Genomic DNA, 24232 nt, shown 5'->3' with positions numbered 1-24232 from the left:
TTCTCAGAGGGATTCTTCTCACTGCTTGACTTTCACTAGTCTGAGAAGCACTTTCTTTGTCTTTCAAATAACCTGAAGAATTGATGCTATGTATGGGTTCTGGCCCATTGGAATGGATTCAGGGCACAGAGCTGGAGCAGGGTAGTCAGGTTTCTGCTATTTAAAGCGTTAGCTTTTCAATGTATAAATTCAATGATATAGAGGCGACCCAGGGGGTGTGGCCTGGGTGGAGGCTGTGTGCATGGGCACTGTAATTCTTAAGTTGGCAGCTAGTTATCTACTGGCATGAAAGTATTTCAATGTTTTAAGAGCCAGATCTCCCATACTGGTGCATGTTGAAGAGTATTAGTACTAGTGGTAGCTCTGTTATTATCCCCTAATTTGCAGTTAAGGAAATCAAGGCACAGAGAGATCAAGTACCTTGCTGAAGGTCACAACTAATACATGATGAAGCTGGAGTTGAAACAGGAATGTTGGTGCCAGGACCTGTGCTCTTAGTGTGTAATACAGCTTCAGAGAAATGTGTGCTGCTTATCCTTTTTTTTTCTTTTTCAGTTTAAAATTTTGCTTTATTTATTTTTTAAATTGAAGTATAGTTGACTTACAATGTTGTGTTAGTTTCAGGTGTACAGCAAAGTGATTCAGATCTCTCTCTATATATATATTTTATATATATTTATATCTATATTCTTTTTCAGATTCTTTTCCATTATGGGTTATTAAAAGGTATAGAATATAGTTCCCTGGGCTATACAGTAGGACCTTGTTTTTTATCTATTTTGTGTATAGTGATTTGTATCTGCTAATCCCAAACTCCTAATTTATCCCTCCCCCACCCTCTTTTCCCTTTGGTAACCATAAGTTTGTTTCCTATGTTTGTGAGTCTGTTTTTGTTTTGTAAATAAGATCATTTGTATCATTTTTTAGATTCTACATATAAGTGATATCATATGATATTTGTCTTCCTCTGGCTTATTTCACTTAGTATGATAATCTCTAGGTCTATCCATATTGCTACAAATGGCATTATTTCATTCTTTTTATGATTGAGTAATATTCCATTGAATGTATATACCACATCTTCTTTATCCATTCATCTGTCGATGGACATTTAGTTTGCTTCCATGTCTTAGTTATTATAAATAGTGCTGCTATGACACTGGGTTGCATCTAACTTCCTGAATTAGAGTTTTTGTATTTTCCAGATATTTGCGCAGGAGTGGGATTACTGGAACATATGGTAACTCTATTTTTAGCTTTTTAAGGAACCTCCATACTGTTTTCCATAGTGGCTGCACCAACGTACATTCCCACCAACAATGTAGGAGGGTTCCCTTTTCTCCACAGCCTCTCCAGCATTTATTTATAGACTTTTTGTTGGTGGCCTTTCTGAATGGTATGAGATGATACCTTGTTGTAGTTTTGATTTGCATTTCTCTAAGAATTAGCGTTATGCTTATCTTTTTAAAATAAATTTATTTATTTTTTGGCTGTGTTGGGTGTTCGTTGCTGCACGTGGGCTTTCCTCTAGTTGCGGCGAGCGGGGATTACTCTTCGTTGTGGCACGCAGGCATCTCATTGTGGTGGCTTCTCTTGTTGTGGAGCACAGGATCTAGGCACACAGGTTTCAGTAGTTGTGGCACGCAGGCTCTAGAGCACAGGCTCAATAGTTGTGGCACACAGGCTTAGCTGCTCCACGGCATGTGGGATCTTCCCAGACCAGGGCTCGAACACGTGTCCCCTGCATTGGCAGGCGGATACTTAACGACTGCACCACTAGGGGAGTCTCATGCTTATCTTAAGCTTCAATAAACAGTGCAGGGATTGAGTGGAAGGGAGACCAATGGACTCTAAAATGGACATCGAGCTTCTTGATTCTTTACCCCAAATGACATCCATAAGAAATTCAGTTGTGAAATGACCGTTGGAAACCAAGAAGGAGAAAATTGCAATAGAATGATGTCTGGTATATATTTTTTTAGTTTGCAAAAGTATGGAAGACTATTTATGTAAGTCCATATTTCATACGGAAACGTTGATTTAAAAAGAAGTGAGAAGGGAGGAGCTTCAAGATGGCAGAAGAGTAAGATGTGGAGATCACCTTCCTCCCCACAAATACACCAAAAATACATCTACATGAGGAGCAACTCCTACAGAACACCTACTGAATGCTGGCAGAAGACCTCAGACCTCCCCAAAGGCAAGAAACTCCCCACGTACCCGGGTAGGGCAAAAGAAAAAAGAAAACACAGAGACAAAAGAATAGGGACAGGACCTGCACCAGTGGGAGGGAGCCGTGAAGGAGGAAAGGTTTCCACAAACTAGGGAGGCCCTTCGCGGGCAGAGACTGCGGGTGGCAGAGGGGGAAAGCTTTGGAGCCACGGAGGAGAGTGCAGCAACAGGGGTGTGGAGGGCAAAGCGGAGAGATTCCCGCACAGAAGATCGGTGCTGACCAGCACTCACCAGCCCCAGAGGCTTGTCTGCTCACCCGCCAGGGCGGGCCGGGCTGGGAGCTGAGGCTCGGGCTTCGGTCAGAGTGCAGGGAGAGGACTTGGGTTGGCTGCGTGAACACAGCCTGAAGGGGTTAGTGCGCCACGACTAGCCGGGAGGGAGTCTGAGAAAAGTCTGGAGCTGCCGAAGAGACAAGAGACTTTTTCTTGCCTCTTTGTTTCCTGGTACGCGAGGAGAGGGGATTAAGAGCGCTGCTTAAAGGAGCTCCAGAGACGGGCGCGAGCCATGGCTGAAAGCGCGGACCCCAGAGACGGGCATGAGATGCTAAGGCTGCTGCTGCCACCACCAAGAGGCCTGTGTGTGAGCACAGGTCACTATCCACACCTTTCCTCCCGGAGCCTGTGCAGCCCGCCACTGCCAGTGTCCCGTGATCCAGGGACAACTTCCCCAAGAGAATGCATTGTGCGCCTCAGGCTGGTGCAACGTCACGCTGGCCTCTGCCGCTGCAGGCTCACCCCACATCCGTACCCCTCCCTCCCCCCGGCCTGAGTGAGCCAGAGTCCCCGAATCAGCGGCTCCTTTAAGCCCGTCCTGTCTGAGGGAAGAACAGATGCCCTCAGGCGACCTACACACAGAGGCGGGTCCAAATCGAAAGCTGAGTCCCGGGAGCTGTGAGAACAAAGAAGAGAAAGGGAAATCTCTCCCAGCAGCCTCAGGAGCAGCAGATTAAATCTCCACAATCAACTTGATGTACCCTGCATCTGTGGAATACCTGAATAGACAAGGAATCAACCCAAATTGAGGAGGTGGACTTTGGCAGCAATGATATATATATATTTTCCCCTTTTTCTCTTTTTGTGAGTGTGTATGTGTGTTTCTCTGTGTGATTTTGTCTGTACAGCTTTGCTTTTACCATTTGTCCTAGGGTTCTGTGTGTCCTTTTTTTTTTTTTATTAATCTTTTAAAAAGTTTTCTCTTAATAATTATTTATTATTTTTTCTTTTAATAACTTTATTTTAGTTTAGTTTAGTTTATCTTCTTTCCTTCTTTCTTTCTATTTTTTTCTCCCTTTTACTCTGAGCAGTGTGGATGAAAGGCTTTTGGTGCTCCAGCCAGGCATCAGGTCTTTGCCTCTGAGGTGGGACAGCCAAGTTCAGGACACTGGACCACAAAAGACCTCCCAGCTCCACCTAGTATCAAACGGTGAAAATCTCCCAGAGATCTCTATCTCAACACCAAGAATCAGCTTCACTCAACGAGCAGCAATCTACAGTGCAGGACACCCTATGCCAAACAACTAGCAAGACAGGAACACAATCCCATCCACTAGCACAGAGGCTGCCTAAAATCATAGTATGGCCACAGACACCACAAAACACACCACCAGACGTGGACCTGCCCACCAGAAAGACAGGATCCAGTTTCATCCACCAGAACACAGGACTAGTCCCCTATACCAAGAAACCTACACAACTCATTGAACCAACCTTAGCCACTGGGGAAGACAGCAAAAAAAAAAAAAAAAGGGAACTACAAACCTGCAGCCTGCAAAAAGAAGACCCCAAACACAGTAAGTTAAGCAAAATGAGAAGACAAAAAAACACACTTCAGATGAAGGAGCAAGGCAAAAACTCACCATAACTAAGAAATGCAGAGGAAATAGGCAGTCTAACTGAAAAGGATTCAGAATAATTATAGTAAAGATGATCCAAAATCATGGAAATAGAATAGACAAAATGCAAGAAACATTTAACAAGGACCTAGAAGAAGTAAAGAGCAAACAAACAGTGATGAAAAACAAAATAAATGAAATTAAAAATTCTCTAGAAGGGATCAATAGCAAAATAACTGAGGCAGAAGAACGGATAAATGACCTGGAAGATAAAATAGTGGAAATAACTATGGCAGACAAGAATAAAGAAAAAAGAATGAAAAGAACTGAGGACAGTCTCAGAGATCTCTGTGACAACATTAAATGCACCAACATTCAAATTATAGGGGTCGCAGAAGAAGAAGAGAAAAAGAAAGGGGCTGTGAAAATATTTGAAGACTTTATAGTTGAAAACTTCCCTAATATGGGAAAGGAAATAATTAATCAAGTCCAGGAAGTACGGAGAGTCCCATACAGGATAAATGCAAAGAGAAACACGCCAAGACACATACTAATCAAACTATCAAAAATTAAATACAAAGAAAAAATATTAACAGCAGCTAGGGAAAAACAACAAATAACACACAAGGGAATCCCCATAAGGTTAACAGCTGTCTTTCAGCAGAAACTCTGCAAGCCAGAAGGGAGTGGCAGGACATATTTAAAGTGATGAAGGAAAAAAAACCTACAAGCAAGATTACTCTACCCAGCAAGGATCTCATTCAGATTTGATGGAGAAATTAAAAACTTTACAGACAAATGAAAGCTAAGAGAATTCAACACCACCAAACCAGCTTTACAACAAATGCTAAAGGAACTTCTCTAGTCAGGAAACGCAAGAGAAGGAAAAAACCTACAATAACAAACCCAAAACAATTAAGAAAATGGTAATAGGAACATACATATCAATAACTACCTTAAATGTAAATGGATTGAATGCTCCAACCAAAAGACAGAGACTGGCTGAATGGATACAAATAGAAGACCCATATATATGCTGTCTACAAGAAACCCACTTCAAAAAAACCCACTTTCCCCATGCAAAAGGAAATCAAAAGAAAGCTGGAGTAGCAATTCTCAAATTAGACAAAATAGACCTTAAAATAAAGACTATTACAAGAGAAAAAGAACACACTACATAATGATCAAGGGATCAGTCCAAGAAGAAGATACAACAGTTGTAAATATTTATGCACCCAACATAGGAGCACCTCAATATATAAGGCAAATACTAACAGCCATAAAAAGGGAAATTGACAGTAAAACAATCATAGTAGGGGACTTTAACACCCCACTTTCACCAATGGACAGATCATCCAAAATGGAAATAAAAAAGGAAACACAAGCTTTAAATGATACATGAAACAAGATGGACTTAGCTGATATTTATAGGACATTCCATCCAAAAAAAAAAAAAATACACATTCTTCTCAAGTGCTCATGGAACATTCTCCAGGATAGATCATGTCTTGGGTCACAAATCAAGCCTTGGTAAATTTAAGAAAATTGAAATTGTATCAAGTATCTTTTCTGACCACAACGCTATGAGACTAGATACCAATTACAGGAAAAAATCTGTAAAAATTAAAAACACATGGAGGCTAAATAATACACTACTTAATAACCAAGAGACCACTGAAGAAATCAAAGAGAAAATCAAAAAATACCTAGAAACAAATGACAATGAAAACACGATGACCCAAAACCTATGGGATGCAGCAAAAGAAGTTTTAAGAGGGAAGTTTATAGCAATACAATCCTTCCTTAAGAAACAAGACACATCTCAAGTAAACAACCTAACCTTACACCTAAAGCAATTAGAGAAAGAAGAACAAAAAAACTGCTAAGTTAGCAGAAGGAAAGAAATCATAAAGATCAGATCAGAAATAAATGAGAAAGAAATGAAGGAAACGATAGCAAAGATCAATAAAACTAAAAGGTGGTTCTTTGAGAAGATAAAAAAATTGATAAACTATTAGCCAGACTCATCAGGAAAAATAAGGGAGAAGACTCAAATCAATAGAATTAGAAATGAAAAAGGAGAAGTAACAACTGACACTGTAGAAATACAAAGGATCATGAGAGATTACTAAAAGAAACTCTATGCCAATAAAATGGACAAACTGGAAGAAATGGACAAATTCTTAGAAATGCACAACCTGCCGAGACTGAACCAGGAAGAAATAGAAAATATGAATAGACCAATTAGAAGCCCTGAAATTGAAAGTGTGATTAAAAATCTTCCAACAAACAAAAGCCCAGGACCAGATGGCTTCACAGGTGAATTCTATCAAACATTTAGAGAAGAGCTAACACCCATCCTTCCCAAACTCTTCCAAAATATAGCAGAGGGGGCTTCCCTGGTGGTGCAGTGGTTGAGAGTCTGCCTGCTGATTCAGGGGACACGGGTTCGTGCCGTGCTCTGGGAAGATCCCACCTGCCACGGAGTGGCTGGGCCCGTGAGCCATGGCTGCTGAGCCTGCACGTCAAAAACCTGTGCTCCACAATGGGAGAGGCCACAACAGTGAGAGGCCTGTGTACTGAAAAACAAAACAAAACAAAATAAAAACGAAAACAAAATATAGCAGAGGGAGGAACAGTCCCAAACTCATTCTATGAGGCCACCATCACCCTGCTACCAAAATCCGACAAAGATGTCACAAAGAAAGAAAACTACAGGCCAATATCACTGGTGAACATAGATGCAAAAATCCTCAACAAAATACTATTAAACAGAATCCAACTACACATTAAAAGGATCATACACCGTTATCAAGTGGGGTTTTTCCCAGGAATGCGAGGATTCTTCAATATACGCAAATCAATCAATGTGATACACCATATTAACAAATTGAAGGAGAAAAACCATATGATCATCTCAATCAAAGCAGAGAAAGCTTTCAAAAAAATTCAACAGCCATTTATGGTAAAAACCCTGTAGAAGGTAGGCATAGAGGCAACTTTCCTCAACATAATAAAGAACATATATGACAAACCCACGGCCAACATCGTCCTCAATGGTGAAAAACTGAAACCATTTCCACTAAGATCAGGAACAAGACAAGCTTGCCCACTCTCACCACTCTTATTCAACATAGTTTTGGAAGTTTTAGCCATGGCAATCAGAGAAGAAATAGAAATAAAAGGAATCCAATTCAGAAAAGAAGAAGTAAAGCTGTCACTGTTTGCAGATGACATGATACTATACATAGAGTACCCTAAAGATGCTACCAGAAAACTACTAGAGCTAATCAATGAATTTGGTAAAGTAGCAGGATGCAAGATTAATACACAGAAATCTCTAGCATTCCTATACACTAATGATGAAAAATCTGAACGTGAAATTAAGATATACTCCCATTTACCATTGCAACAAAAAGAATAAAATATCTAGGAATAAACCTACCTAAGGAGACAAAAGACCTGTATGCAGAAAATTATAAGACACTGATGAAAGAAATTAAAGATGATACAAATAGATGGAGAGATATACCATGTGCTTGGATTGGAAGAATCAACCTTGTGAAAATGACTCTACTACCCAAAGCAATCTACAGATTCAATGCAATCCCTATGAAACTACCAGTGGCATTTTTCACAGAGCTAGAACCAAAAATTTCACAATTTGTCTGGAAACACAAAAGACTCCCAAAACACCAAAGAAATCTTGAGAAAGAAAAACGGAGCTCGAGGAATCAGGCTCCCTGACTTCAGACTATACTACAAAGCTACAGTAATCAAGACAGTATGGTACTGAAACAAAAACAGAAATATATATAAATGGAACAGGATAGAAAGCTCACAGATAAACCCACCCACATATGGTCACCTTATCTTTGATAAAGGAGGCAAGAATATACAGTGGAGAAAAGACAGACTCTTCAGTAAGTGGAGCTGGAAAAACTGGACAGCTACATGTAAAAGTATGAAATTAGAACACTCCCTAACACCATACACAAAAATAAACTCAAAATGGATTAAAGACCTAAGTGTAAGGCCAGACACTATCAAACTCTTAGAGGAAAATAGGCGGAATACTCTGTGACATAAATCACAGCAAGATCCTTTTTGACCTACCTCCTAGAGAAATGGAAATAAAAACAAAAATAAACAAATGGGAGCTAATGAAACTTCAAAGCTTTTGCACAACAAAGGAAACCATAAACAACATGAAAAGGCAACCTTCAGAATGGGAGAGAATGTTTGTAAATGAAGTAACTGACAAGGGTTTAATCTCCAAAATTTATAAGCATCTGTTGCAGCTCAGTATCAAAATAGCAAACAACCCAATCCAAAAATAGCCAGAAGACCTAAATAGACATTACTCCAAATGAGATATACAGATTGCCAAGAAACACATGAAAGAATGCTCAACATCATTAATCATTAGAGAAATGCAAATCGAAACTACAATGAGATATCATCTCACACCAGTCAGAATGGCCATCATCAAAAAATCTACAAACAATAAAGCGTGGAGAGGGTGTGGAGAAAAGGGAACCCTCTTGCACTGTTGGTGGGAATGTAAATTGATACAGCCACTATGGAGAACAGTATGGAGGTTCAGTAAAAAACTAAAAATAGAACTAACATGCGACCCAGCAATCCCACTACTGGGCATATACCCTGAGAAAACCATAATTCAAAAAGAGTCATGTACCAAAATATTCATTGCAGCTCTATTTACAATAGCCAGGACATGGAATCAACCTAAGTGTCCCTCGACAGATGAATGGATAAAGAAGATGTGGAACATATATATAATGGAATAGTACTCAGCCATAAAAAGCAACAAAATTGAGTTATTTGTAGTGAGGTGGATGGACCTAGAGTCTGTCATACAGAGTGAAGTAAGTCAAAAAGAGAAAAACAAATACCATATGCTAACACATATATATGGAATCTAAGAAGAAAAAAAGTTCATGAAGAAACTAGGGGCAAGATGGTTAGAAAGACAAAGACCTACTAGAGAATGGACTTGAGGACATGGGGAGGGGGAAGGGTAAGCTGTGAGAAAGTGAGAGAGTGGCATGGCCATATATACACTACCAAACATAAAATAGATAGTGGGAAGAAGCCATATAGCACAGGGAGATCAGCTGGGTGCTTTGTGACCACCTAGAGGGGTGGGATAGGGAGGGTTGGAGGGAGGGAGATGCAAGAGGGAAGAGTTACAGGAAAATATATATATGTGTAACTGATTCACTTTGTTAGAAAGTATCACACCATTGTAAAGCAATTATACTCCAATAAAAATGTTTAAAAAAGTGAGAAAAGGTTATTAAAGTTTTCAATGAAATTGTAATGTGAGAAATGTTATTAATATATAATGTATATTAAATATAAATAATTTACATCATTAATTTTTTTTTTTTTTGTGGTACGCGGGCCTCTCACAGGTGTGGCCTCTCCTGTTGTGGAGTACAGGCTCTGGACATGAGGCTCAGTGGCCATGGCTCACGGGCCCAGCCGCTCCGTGGCATGTGGGATCTTCCCAGACCGGGGCACGAACCCGTGTTCTCTGCATCGGCAGGCAGACTCTCAACCAGTGAGCCACCAGGGAAACCCCATCATTAAAATTTTAATGTGAGGAAATATTATGAATTCGTAAAGTGTTGTATATCATAAAATGGGTAACAACATGCAGTGATTGTGCTCTAAGTTTTGCTAGATCCTTTAATTCTTACTCCTCCTGACCGTGTATTATTTCATCCTTGATCCCATGTTGGATTTATTAGAAAGAATGAGAGCGCAGCTGCTCTGTGTGAGGTTAAGCTCTGAGGGAGCACCAAGCAGTGTCTTAGCTTGTGGACTCATTTGTTACGAGAGGACATTATCATGTCCCATGTCTAGCACAGCGCCTAGCTAGTGGGTGCTCTATAAATACTGTTTCCAAGTACAAATGTTTGAAAATTTCGGATCAACACAGGGGCAGATGAGCTAACCTTTCAGGGCACAATGTACAAATTCTTCAGTGAGAATTCCATTCTTACATATTGCCTTTTTCTCTTTTGATCATTTCAGTTTTGTTAGAACAAAATGACAGTAATAATATATTCCAGTTTCTTTTGACATATTTGGTGTGGGGTTAGTTAGCAGAATTTGAATCAGAATGCAATCTCTGGATATTACTGCCTGAATTTGTCTCTCAATCCACCACCTACCAACTTTGAGACCCTGGACACATTACTTATCCTCTTGGTAATTTCCTCATCTGCAAAATTGTGATAATAATAGCACTTGCCTCATAGTACAGTCCTGAGAATAAAATGTGTTAGCGAGTTAATATAAGTAAAGTACTTAAGAAAGTTCTTGGGACCATAGAAAATGTTCAAAAATGTTGATTACTTCTCAAAGTCCAAGCAGGCAGATGACCATCTAAAGTTTACTTAAGAAAACAGGCAACGTTAAGAATTTGAAAAGTGTGCAATACTCTCTGAGAACCATTATTAGATGTCTGATGAATGACTGAGAGAAATAAAGAGACTGCTCTAATTGAATGAGATCTAGCCATCTTGTTAATCGCAGAGTAGGAGATCAAGACAAAGTGTCAAAACGGGGTCTGGCTTACTGTGCTCCTGATGATTAAGGCTGTGTTTCATTACTAAGTTCGTGCGGATAATAAGACAATGGCTCTGCCTAATGAGGAGATCAAATGAGCCACTAGAACAGAAGCATCACATTTAGTCAAACATTAAGTTTAATTAATTATTTTCACTGAATTGTTTTTGAAGGTAAAAAGTGTATGCTGCAGCAGAGCAGTACTGGAGCCATTCTCCTCATACATTTGACTGCACTCACCAACCACAACTCTCCCAGCCTTGGAGAGTTATTTGCTACCTCCCCACTCACACACTCTCCCCCACAGAGTGAAGATCTTCTTATGTTAGTTTTGCCATAATTACCTGAGGATCTTGGACAAGTCCCCAGTGTCTTCTGGGACTTCTTTCTCCATCTTTAAAATGAGGAGTTACATTAGATGTTCTCTCATTGAACTTTCCAGTCTGCTATTATTATAAGGTTGTGACAATTTGTTCAATCAAATTTGGAGAGAACTAGAGTTATCAGTTACTTCCTTGCTGGGCTTGGTTAGGCAAGCTACTTAGACTCCTCGAACTTCAGTTTCTTTAACTGTACAATGAGGAACAGAAAAGTATTTTCCTTATAGGGTTGTAGTGAGGATTCAGTGATATGGTATGTGTGAATTACTCGGAACAATGTCTGGCTGTTTGGCAGACACTCAATAACATTAGATATTACTGTTATTTCTAGCAAAGTTGGCAATATATTTAGAAATTGTCAAATTAATTCCAGCCCATTGTTATTAATACAAAACCGTACACTAGAAACTCACATTTAACTTTAAGCTTCCAGTTAGGTTCCCAGGTAGGATATTTTTCTTAGACATAAAATGCTAGTGGATGTTAATAATAGCCAAGATTGCTTGAATCTTTTGGTGCAGTGTCTATCACTGTGCCTGACACACTTGCATCACTTAGTCTGTACAGCAATCCTTTAAGGTAGATATTGCTATACATGTTCAATTGCTTTGCACGTAAGACATAATTTACTCTTTACAATAATACTCTTAGGTAGGGCCTTTAAAAAAACAAACCTCTATTAACAGGTGAGAAAGCTGAGGCTTACAGAGGTTAAGTAGTGGGGCCAGTATTCAAACCCAGACCTTTATGACTCTAGTGTGCTTATTCACCTTTGCACATTACATGTCACATCATGTTATGCATCTCCCATCATGGTATCTCTCATTCACGTGCTAGGAACAGTCCGCCCCCCACCTTAAAGAACTGGCATTTCTCCCTTCCTTCTTTGTCTGAAACAACTATATGACTATTTCTTCCTTTACAAGAGACCAACTAAGAAGCTTAGATCCAAATATGAGACTCAAATATAGTAATTCTATAATGCTGATAAATTGCATTATAATGCTGATAAGTTTCCCTGGTATTGCTATCCTACTCTTATTTGTATTTTGCCCAGCCCTGATTTTTAATTCTAAACTTGTCTTTTTTTTTTTTTTTACATCTTTACTGAGGTAAAATTACTTTACAAAGTTGTGTTAGTTTCTGCTGTATAACAAAGTGAATCAGATATATGTATACATACATCCCCATATCCCCTCCCTCTTGAGCCTCCCTCCCACCCTCCCTATCCCACCCCTCCAGGTGGTCACTAAGTACCAAGGTGATCTCCCTGTGCTATGTAGCTGCTTCCCACTATAAGCTTGCATTTTTTATTTAACAAACTATTAGATATAAAATAAACTACAAGGATACATTGTACAACTCGGGGAATATAGCCAATATTTTATAATAACTATAAATAGAATATAATCTTTAAAAATTGTGAATCACTATATTGTACACCTGTAACTTATTTAATATTGTACATCAACTATACTTCAATAAAAAATAAGTTAAAAAATAAACTTGCCTTTTTATTAGCCATTTGTTTATTAAAACAACCCCCTTTAGGCTACAGTCAGATCTTTTGTGGAGCAAGATGAATGAATAACTAAATAAAGCCTATATCCATAGCTTGATAAATTGCTTAACAGGGTGGATTAAAGATCCAATAGTTATTAACTGAGAGTGACCACTGCTCCTGGTTGTTTCCACAAGGTTTATGAATCTCAAATAATCAACTGTAAAATATACATTTTTGAGGGTCAATAGTGTGGGTTATTATCTGGAATTGGAATTCTGTGAGGTAATAAACATTTTAAGAGCATGCCAAGACTAATATGTCATTCAATAACTGTTGACTTGTTAGTTAAACATTCTGAATTAGTAGCTCTGAATGTATGTACCCCGAGAAGTAGTCCTTCACAGAGATTGTACAGCACATAGACAAAACAAAAATGTGGAATAATTTTAAAGAAAGGAAACAAAAGGGGGTCATATTTCAATCTAATCATTCAGGGGTGATTCAATTCAATAGAGACTTCATTTCTTTCACAGAAAAAAATGTTCTAAGACGTGGCAGAGGTAAAGTAATTGTGTGAATAACGCTAGGCAGTATGGCTTCTTTGGGTGCTTTTACCACAGTGTGAAATTCTCTGTGAATGCTTCTCAAGATCACATATGATACAGTCAAATTCTCAACTAAATATTTTAAACTACTTGTATGATTTCACCTTATACAGTTTAACCTTACTAATGCAACTGGTATTTATTGAGTCCTTACTGTGTTCCAGGTTTGGGTTGAGATAAGCTGAGGGAACAAAACAGACAGAATTCCTATCCTCGTTGGGATATGCTGAGATATGCCCACCAAAGAAGTTGACATCATAGTCCCAGGAAGCTGTGAATATGTTACTTTCTGTGGCAAAGGGACTTTGCTGGTAGGATTAGGTTAAGGACCTTGAGACGAGAAGTTAGCCTGGATTATCCCTGTGAGTCCTAAATGTGATTACAAGTGTCTTTACAAGAGGGAGGCAGAGAGAGATTTTCCTTCAGGAGAGGAGAAGGTGGAGATTGGAGTGATGTGCTATGAAGATATAGGAAGGGCCCACAAGCCACGAAATGAGGGTGGCTTCTAAAAGTTGAAAAAGAGAAAGAGATGGATCCTCTCATCAGAGCCTCCCTGCTGATACCTTGGTGTTAGCCCAGTGAAACAGGCTTTGGACTTCTGACCTCCAGAACCATAAGAGAACACATTTATGTTGTTTAAGCCACCAAGTCTGAAGTGGTTTGTTATTGCAGCCATAGGATACTAAGGCAATCACGGAGATGTCATTCTAGAGGGGGAGACAGCAAATAATAGTTACAATAAAGAAAGAAATCATATATTATGTTAGAAGTTAATAAGTACTATGGATAAGAGGAAAAGTAGTGCATGGTAAGAGGGATGGAGAGGGTCTGATCCATGCAGGGGTGCTGGTGAGGCATGGGGGGGAACAGTTTACAGTATAACTAAGAATAGAACTCATTGAGAAGGGGAGATTTCAACAAAGACATGAAGTTGGTAAAGGAGTTGGCTAAGCAGATATCTGTGGGAAAATTATTCCAGTCAGAGAGAACAACAGTACACATGCCCTAAGGTAGGAAAAAAAGCCAGGGTGATTAAGATGACGAGGTAGAGAAGGATGATTAGAGAGGTAGTTGCAAGCTGATCGTGTAAGCCACGGTAAAGTCTACTGTTAGGAAAATGAAACCATTTTACAGGTTTGCTAGAAGGTATTTTCTAGAAGGTAATAAATATCTGGTCAGTTAAGTTAAATAGGCTTCAATTGAAAAAATTTTTGATAGGGTAAACTAGGGGATAACCCTAGACCCAGAGACATCTTCTAAATTAATTTTGAAACACCAGCTTGGAAGAGTGAAATCAATTAACTGATGATGTGTGTGAGACAATAGCTTTCCATTGCTTTAGAGTGTAAATACATAAGGACTGTACTTAAACTGAATTTCAGCATATATCACTGCCTGTTTTTATTTTATAAAGTTTTGATTGATTATTTTAAGGTCAAACTTCACAATTCTGATGAAATAATTTCTTCTTAATTTTTTTTCTTCTTCTAGCATATGCTTTTGGATTACAGTGTGCAGTTTTGGTATAGTCTATATCTGGATTTAATGTACCTGAAACTGGCAGATTCCACATGTGAGGCAGGGGTAACCATCAATACATATTAGTTGGATGGGTCAGCCTCAGGCCCTCATGGCCAAACAGCCTGGACTGACCAATTTAAGCAGATGTCTTGGTAAATTGAAGGCACAATGACACAGTGATTGCCAACCTAATCCTGGCCCAGTGGTTCATTTCATATTCCAAGTACCTTCAGGCTTTCAGTGGCAGCCTGGTTTGCCCAAAGTGTTTTCCATACCACACCCTGATGTGGTTAAATTCTAAAATCACCTGTAGATGTGGTGTGATTATGAGCTCAACTCCTCTTTCTTCTTCACATGTTATATTTGGGTGATGTCTACCATGCCAATTCTATCAAAGATCTCTTGCCCACTTAAATTTTAGCTGTATAACTTGACGGTAAACTTACTCCAGAAATTCTGGAATTGTATCCAGAATTTTGTTCAAGCTAAACACATAAACATTTGTTGAATAAATTAGTAAACCAGTGGTAGAATTAGCAGGGAGTGTCTGTCTTTGTTAGAATCTTCTCTAGCAGATTCCTGGGCTTGTTCTGATGGAGCGGTCAGTGGACTCAGACCACAAGCCAAGGGGAACTAGAGTGGACCTTGCCCATGGGGTACGTGGGAAGAGTCCTAGGCACTTGCATGTCCGGTGGGCTGACTTACACTAATTCCACTTCATTCACCCACTCTTTACAAACAGGCTTTTCCCTTGGTCTCTTATTCTGTCCTCTAGTTCCTTGTGTGACTGGTTCTCTGTATGGAATGCTATGTAACTGCTGGTGCCCTGACCACCCGCATGATGTATGAGAGGGTTGTTTTCATGTAGAGGCCAAGCAGTAGGATTAGGATTTTGTATCAGGGTTCTCCAGAGAAACAGAACCACTAAGTTGTGTGTGTATATGTATATACACTGAACACCTGAATAGAACAAAAAGGCAGGTGTCCCCAAGTGAGAGGGAATTCTCCAGGGGTCTGCCTTTAGACTGGAACTGGAGCATGGTCCTTCTGTGTCTCTGCCTGTGGGCTGAACACTCATGTAGTATATTACATATATATGTATATAATATATATTTATATATAATTTATATATATAATATGTGTAATATATATATAATGTATATATGCACACACACATGCATATACAAGCACACACACACACACATACACCTTATTGATTCTGTTTTTCTGGAGAACTAATACAGAATCCTAAATAGCATTCTAACCTAGTCATTTCTCTTTTCTATTCCCTTGCCTGTTGTTCTCCAGTGTGTAGATGAGACATCTGAAGATCAGAGGAGTCCAGTGACTTGTCCAAGATGATCAGCTAATTAGTGAGTTGGTATGTTGAGCTATCGGTGGGGTAGGGAGAGAGAGGGCATCAAAGATGACTAATATATTGACCTGCTGGATACCTGGGATTGTCTAAATGAACAGAGATATGATGAGAATGTTCACATTTTGAGACAAAGTTTGACCCTCATTCAACTGTGTTTAAACCATCTGCTGTGGCAGAGACGCAGAAGGTAGTCAATGTGCAAGAGAGGTGTTCCGGAAAGGGAGACATCTCTGTCTGATGATTGTCCTATTGAGAATAGAGATTTATTCTCAATTATGATGATGTGAAAGAACAAACTCTCAGCATGTTTGAAAAGAGCCAAGTTTCTATTTGTCAAGGTTGCAGCATTGTAACAGCAGCATTGTTCCCTCTGATTAGTGAAAAATGGCTCTGGCTGACACTTTCACAAGACGAGAGCCTCTTACATTCAGAAAAGTCACACTCTGAAAGCCAAAATTTTTTTGAATTAAAAAAAATTCATGACCATACAGAGCTTTCAACTTTCAATTTTATTTTAAAAAAATTTTACAATAGAAAAAGAAACAATGTCAACCACATTAGAATAAGTTCTAACTGGCCTTTTTGAAAAAGAGATGTGATGCCTCAGCTCTGCCTGGGTAGGAAACATGTTGTGAAGAACGTGGCTAATTAGTTGCACATTTCAGTCTGAGAATGACTTTTCCTCTCAATTTTTTTTCTGCCTTGTGTGTTGGATAACTTGAGAGTATTTTTTGGTTTTAATTTATTCAGTCTATAGTTTTGATCTCCACTTCACATTGTCTAGAGAGATAATGGTAACTGAGACAAGGGAAAACACAAATGTATGTGGTGATTCAATACACTCTAATGATCATCAACAAAGGAAATGTGCTAAGTTTTAGGGAAGATACAAAAATATAGATGACACAGCCTCTCTGTCAGTTTAGCAGGTAGAAAGCTTTTAGTGCCATAAGGGAAAAATTGTTACAGGAATTTATTCATTCACTTACCAAATATTTATTGATTGTATGTCATAGCCTAGGGGTATCCAGATGACTAGGATCCAGTGTTTGATGTGTGTAAGCTGAGAAAGAAATGCAAAAAGCAGAAAAAAGGGCAAAGGTACTAAAATATAAAGCTTTTCCTTCTTTTGTGGTCTGTCTCTGGCCTTGTCTTGGCGTTGTTTATTTGCTATTTGATGTTCTAAGAAAATAGAAACTAAAATATTACATTACTAGCATGAATTTTATTGTTCTCTATATGGTGCAATGCCAATTCAAATTCAAATATCACATTTCACTTCAGGGTGGAGTCACCGAAATTACACAGTTTGTATTTTGTGGCTTGTCCTTCAAGGGTGCTTCTAGCTGGTCAGAGACAAACTCAAGACTGAATGAGGAAGGCTGGAAGGAAGAAGAGAAAATCCGGCAGCCTGGAGCTGGCTAAGGGAGCCCTCGGGGCATAGGGGCCAGTGCAAAACCCTCACAGATACCCAAGGGTCCTGTTCCGTGATTTGAGGTGTGTGTGCATTTGCTGGGGCCTGATGGCTACTGGGTTCCTCCTCCCCTCAAACAAGGGACCCATGTGCAGTGTCCCAGTAGGGGACTTGGGCCATGAGAGTCTAGCCAGGTGGCTCTCCCTGTTTCCATGAGCCCACTGCCCCAACCCACGGTAGATGGGAGACCCCTAAAGATCTTAAACCTCTGTGCCAGGATGTGCTCAGTACCTGGTTGAGGGGGTGAGAGGCTTGTCCTGCCCTGGCCCAGACAAGTCTCACCTGGAGTGGGAATGGCAGCAGCCATGCTTGGCCCAGAGATGCCAGAGTGTGTGCCTGATCTCCACCCTACCAAAACTCGTGGCCAGGCCCCTTCCCAGGTAAAGAGTGGCAGCAGTCACCTGCTGGGGGTGTCAGAGGAGACTGGCTGAGGTCTGGGACAGGGGAATGGGTGGCCAAGAACCCATCCCAGGGAGGCCCATCCCAGGGAGGCCCATCCCAGGGAGGTGGGATTGTACAGGATTTGGAGGTCTAAGCCCTTGGTGCAGGCTCCATTGTCCCACTGGACTTCACTTAAATACACAAGTTCAAAGATAAATGATTAAGAAATTTCAAGTTCGCACTGGCTGCATGCCCAAGAAGGCAGTCCTACGCTGGAGTTCAGCTTGTGGCTATTGTTTCCACAGCTGAGATGGCTCCATCTTTCAAGAAAAGCAGTTTCCCTTTTGTGCTGAGCTGGAGGAACAGTGAACCTATCACTATTTTCTTCTTCAAGCTCCCTTTACTTAAATTGCAGTTCAAGGGACTCATTTTTAATGTTTTTTTAAGGGGAGGTTTTCTTTACTTTAGCAAGGACGGTCTCATCATCTTTCATGGTGGTTTCAGATTTGCTCTGGATTTGGGTGAGGGTGTTTTGAAACTTCACTGAAGCAACATTCACGTGAAAACTCTGGACAAACACTGAATGCAGATGAGGAATCAAGATGACCCCTGATAACTACTTAGCCACAGAAGGACATTCCGTGACAGCTGCCAATACTGGGAAAACCCTGCGTGTCCAACCACAGCGTGCGGGGGCGTCTTGACTGCTTATCAGTTTCAGGGAGGCCGTCGGGCCAGGGGTTAGGGTCAAGGAGTTGAACAGACCTGGTACTGAGTTCCTCCTCCGCCGTTAAGCAATTTAACCCCTTAATCTTTCTGTGCCTCAGTTGCCTCTGTGCAAAATGAAGATCATGATTTTGCCCTTTTTAATAGAGTTTTAGGGCAAGTTAATTGACTATATATGTAAAGTGTTTAGCATTGAGACACAGCCGATTCTCAACAGATGTAAATTCTATATCTTTTCATATGCAAGCATGCAAAAAAAAAGTGAAGGAGACAAAGTTTATTTGCATAACACTGTCTTCCTTTTTGGCCCCTGTGGGGTCCCCAGTGCCTTCAGGCATTTCTGTGATGCTGCATCTGGTCCATTCTCTCCCCTGATGCAAACTCTTGCTTGCCACTTTCACTTTTGTCAAACACTGTATGTCTTGTGTCTCACCTGCTCAGGGCCACTTAAAAATGATAGTTTACTGGGTAGATTAAATTTGCTTCTTTGTTGGAGCCTAGCTATCTATATGAAATATTGAAGTCAAATAAATCAGGAAGAAAAGTATCAAAAGGGCAAATGGGAACCAGGAAAAGGATGAAGGTGAAATGGAAAGAGAAGTGAAAAATCGGTCATTAACAAGAACTAGCATGCTAGTCTAGATTTTAAGTTTCTTGAAGGCAGAAGCTGGGGCTACATGATGCCTGCATCTGAAAAGTCCTTAGCATAACACCTCGCTCAGTTTGAGTCTAATAAACTTGTAGAATAAATAGTGAATGGTGATAGGCACCCACGGCTCCAGAGGCACTAGCCAGGGGCAGGGTCCAGGCTCATGGAGAGGTGTGAGAATAGACGGGAGTTTTAAGAGGAACTGCATGGCCCCCTGTCCCTGAATGAAGCAGAAATTGCTGAGCACCTCATGGTTTGGGTTGCATCTCACTTTCATCATAGCTGTGTGATCTTGGACAAAGAATTTATGTTTTTTGGGCTTCGGTTTCTTTTTTTTTTTCTTTCTTTTTTTTTAAAGAGTTTTATTAGCAACTAATCAAGATGCTTTTTTTTTTTTTTTTTTTTTTTTTTTTTTGCGGTACGTGGGCCTCTCACTGTTGTGGCCTCTCCCGTTGTGGAGCACAGGCTCCGGACACGCGGGCTCAGCGGCCATGGCTCACAGGCCTAGCCGTTCTGTGGCATGTGGGATCTTCCCGGACCGGGGCACGAACCCGTGTCCCCTGCATCGGCAGGCGGACTCTCAACCACTGCGCCACCAGGGAAGCCCTGGGCTTCAGTTTCTTCATTTCTCCTCTGTGTAATGAGGATAAAATGACCATCTGGTGGTGTTGATGTGTGCATTTAAAGAGCCTGTCACAGTGCTGGGCACAGGGCAGGAAATCGATAAATATTATATTGCTCTTCTGCTTCCCTCCAACCTTTCCCATCTTTTCACCTCATAGACTTTCCATTCTGCCTGTCTTGAAGAGTTAACAAAAACATCAGTGCTAAAAAAGTGGCATTGTGGGTCTTGGATCTTGTGAAAAGGTGTAGATGGATTATTGAACAACTTCTTGCACCAAAAGAAAAACAATACAGGCATTTGTCCTTCTTGTGGTAGGCTTAGCAGCAACAAACCCTGTGCATAAAGGACAACACTTTATATTTTATTAAACCCAGAGGCAGTACGAAGAGTTGGGAAGGGTATGGGTTTTGTGGTCAGACAGACTTGGTTTTGTCACATGTACCTGCCACTCTAATCAGGCAAGTTACTTCTTTGTGCTTGGGTTTCCACTTCTGTAGTATGTCTACTTCATTCATTCATTCATTCATTCACTCACTCATTCATGAGCACTTCCACAGCATGTGCAAGGTGCTGGAAATACAATGGCCATGATAGACATGCAGTTAGCATGATGTACAGAAACCACAACAACTTTTGAGCACTGAAGCCTGAATGGGGATCAGGCAATGTATGAGGGGTTGGAGGAAGATTGCTAAAGATAGAGGTGGCAGAAGGCCAAGCGACAGGTTGTAGGAGTTGAGGATGTCAGTGTTGCTGAGGCAAAGAGTTTGAGCAGTGAGGAATGAGAGTTAAACCTTGGGGCAGAAGTAGGGGGATAGATTAGGAAGAGCCTTGAAAACCACCCTTAAAGAATTCAGAGTTTATCCTAAGGATGACAATAGCACTTCCCAAATAGTACTTCCGAGGGGGACCAGAGTCCAGTGGGAACCACTGAGCATGTTAGGTCTGTCAATGAATAATAATTTCCCCATGCATATATGGAAACTCGGTCCGTGAGAGATATATGTTTCAGATTAGTGGGGAAGGGAGTATGTACAAATTTGATAGGGCTGCCATAACAAAGTACCACAAACTGGGTGACTTAAACAACTGAAATGTATTGTCTCACAGTTCTGGAGGCTAGAAGTCCAAAATCAAGGTGTTGGCAGCATTGGTTCGTTCTGAGGGCTGCTGAGGGCAGCACTGGTTTGTTCTGAGGGCTATGATTCTCTTCCAGGCCTCTTTCCATGGCATGTAATTGGGTCATCTTCATGTTCACATGGTGTTCTCCTTGTGTGTCTGTCTCCAAATTTCCCATTTTTATAAGGACACTAATCAGATTGAATTAGGACCCACCCTGATGGCCTCATTTTAACTTGATTACCTCTGTAAAGACCTTATCTCCAAATAAGGTCACTTTCTGAGGTGCTGGGGGTTAGGACTTCAATATTTGCATTTTGGGGGACACAATTCAACCCATAATAGTGGGATTATTTAATAATGGCACCACAAATGTTGATTATCCATATGGAGAAAAACCCTGGATTCCTACTTCACAAATACTCAAAAATAATTATCTGAGGGATTAAAGACAAATGTGGAAGGCAAAAATGTTAGAACATTTAGAAAATATATAGTAGAATATCTTTATAATCAAGTTTCTGGAAGGCGTTTTAAAATGTGACAAAAAATGCTAGAGCACAGCATAAAATATGAGATTAAAAATATTTAAATTTGACACCATTAAATTAAGCACTGCTTGTAAAAAAATGATAGCGAAGAAATGATAGTAAAGAAAATGAAAAGGCAAGCTGTGATTTGGAAAAAGATGTTTGCTCTACAACTGATAGAGGATTAGTATCTAGAACACATAAAGAATTAATAAGAAGACAAATAACCCACTAAAAATTTGGACAAAAGAGACAAACAGATATTTCACAGAAGAAGAAACAGGAATGCAAAGAGAAATATAATTTAGTTCCCCAATGTGATATCACTTTACAACCATCTGGTTGGTAATAATTAAAGAGATAGACAATTCCAAGTGTTATCACAAATGTAAAGGAACACTCTTAGGCACAGCTTTGTCTTGGCAAGTTAGGCATTCTCATATGCTATGACCCAGTAATTTCACTCTAGGTATATATCCTAGAGAAACTCCTACACAAAGTGATAAATACAAGATTATTCATAGTAGATTATTTCCTAAGAACAAAAAACTGGAAATAATCCCAATGGTTATTAATAGGATGATATTCTAAAAATTTGGATATCCAAACATTGAGTGAATATAGAATTTTGTAAATGAATAACTATTACTGCATACAATATGTGTGAATCTTATAAATCTTGCATTAAACAAACAAGTTACTGGGGCTTCCCTGGTGGCGCAGTGGTTGAGAGTCCGCCTGCTGATGCAGGGGACGCGGGTTCATGCCCCGGTCCGGGAAGATCCCACATGCCGCAGAGTGGCTGGGCCCGTGAGCCATGGCCACTGAGCCTGCACGTCCGGATCCTGTGATCTGCAACGGGAGAGGCCACAACAGTGAGAGGCCTGTGTACCGCAAAACAAACAAACAAAAAACAAACAAGTTACAGAAGGTTAAGTTACAAAACAAGGAAAATTAAATTACATATTGGTTCATTTGGTTATTTATGTGATAAAACAATAAAAGGCAAGGGAATGATGACAAACAATTCAGGATAGGGGTTATCTCTGGGGGAGGGATACAGAGGAATGAAATGGAGGCAGAAATATGCAGATAGATGTAACGATATTAGTAATGTTCTAGTATAGCCCTTGTTATGGATGGAATTACTCCCCCACCCCTCAAATATGTTGAAATCCCAACCCCCGGTATCTCAGAGTGTGGCTGTATTAGGAAATAGGGTTGTTGCAGATGTAATTAATTAAGATCAGGTCGTACTGGAGTAGGGTGGATCCCGAATCCAATATGACTGGGCTCCTTATAAGAAGATGGCCATGTGAGGACAAAGAGAGAGAATGGCCTGTGAAGATGAAGGCAGAGATTGGAGTGAGGCATCTACAAGCCAAGCAACGATAAAAATTGCCAGAAATTCATCAGAAGTTAGGCCAGGGTTATGGAACAGATTCTCCCTCACAGCCCTCAGAAGGAACTAACCAACATCTTGATTTTGGACTTTAACCTCCAAACTATAAGACAATACGTTTCTGTTGTTTAAGCCACTCAGTTTGCGGTACTTTGTAACAGCAGTCTTAGGAAATTAATGCCGTCCTTAAATTAGATAGTAGGTGCATGGGTGTTTATTTTATATTATAATTCACAACTTACAAATGCATTATGTATGTTACTTTTCGTGTTTCAAAGAATTACATAATAAAAATAAAAAGACAAAAGAAGTTGTTATTAGTTTCATTACTACCAAACTGCACGTAGTTTCTAGTATTAATGTCAATGGCAAGTTCCAGAAAAGTTTTCCTAGACAGTTTTATTAAAACTATAAAAATCAACTTCCAACACTTCCTTTGATTTTTATGGAGTTTTAATTTCAGCCTCAGTGTCATCACTGAGTCCCAGTTTCTCTGACTTTAATTATAATGTGCACACTCTTCTGAGCAAAGTGTTCTGCATCTAATCCTGAATGAAGGTGATTGCCAGGTACACACCTGTCATGGTATGTTATCTCCTTGTAGACAGGCTGACATCAGCTTTGCCTCCATTAAAGGGAAGCCACCAAATCACATCAGGGTTTTGGACACACGCTCCACAGAAGTAAGTACCCTCCCCCAGCCTAGAAGCCATACCAGAGCAGGGGCTTGGATTCTTTGTCCACACAGCTGTACCTCTGTCTCTTAGAAACAGTGCCTGACACAAAGTAGGTGTTCAAGAAATTTGTTGAATGAATGTATAAATTAAGAGTTTTATGTGCGTTCACTTAGCAGTAACAATACCAACTACCACTTTTCAGAAGAGTTTATCAACCATCCCCTCCCCCCCACACACAATTTTTGATCTGTTTGTTTCTCTCATCTGCTGATTGGCCAGTTCTTCTTCCTTATATAAGCAGTCAGAGGCTGCCATTGGGAACTTGGAATAGGGGATCAGATTTGGGTGTGATAAGGCCAGGCATATATTTTTTTCTTTTAAGAGTAGTTAGTTGTTTAATCTTCCATATAAATTAGTAGCCTTCTCTACTGATACTAATATATTTTTTCTATCTTGAGAAGAGATGTAGATGCTTTAGAATCTTTTATTGAGACTCAGGTGAAATGTGTCTTGATTAAGGAATGGATTCTAAAAAAGGAACTCCAAGAATACATGTGAAGTAGATGCTTTTTTTAAAAAAAATAGGATTTATCTAGTA

The sequence above is a fragment of the Mesoplodon bidens genome (assembly GCF_964165515.1).
Source record: "Mesoplodon bidens genome assembly, chromosome: 2".
NCBI lineage: Eukaryota > Metazoa > Chordata > Mammalia > Artiodactyla > Ziphiidae > Mesoplodon > Mesoplodon bidens.
This window is presented reverse-complemented; position numbering follows the sequence as displayed.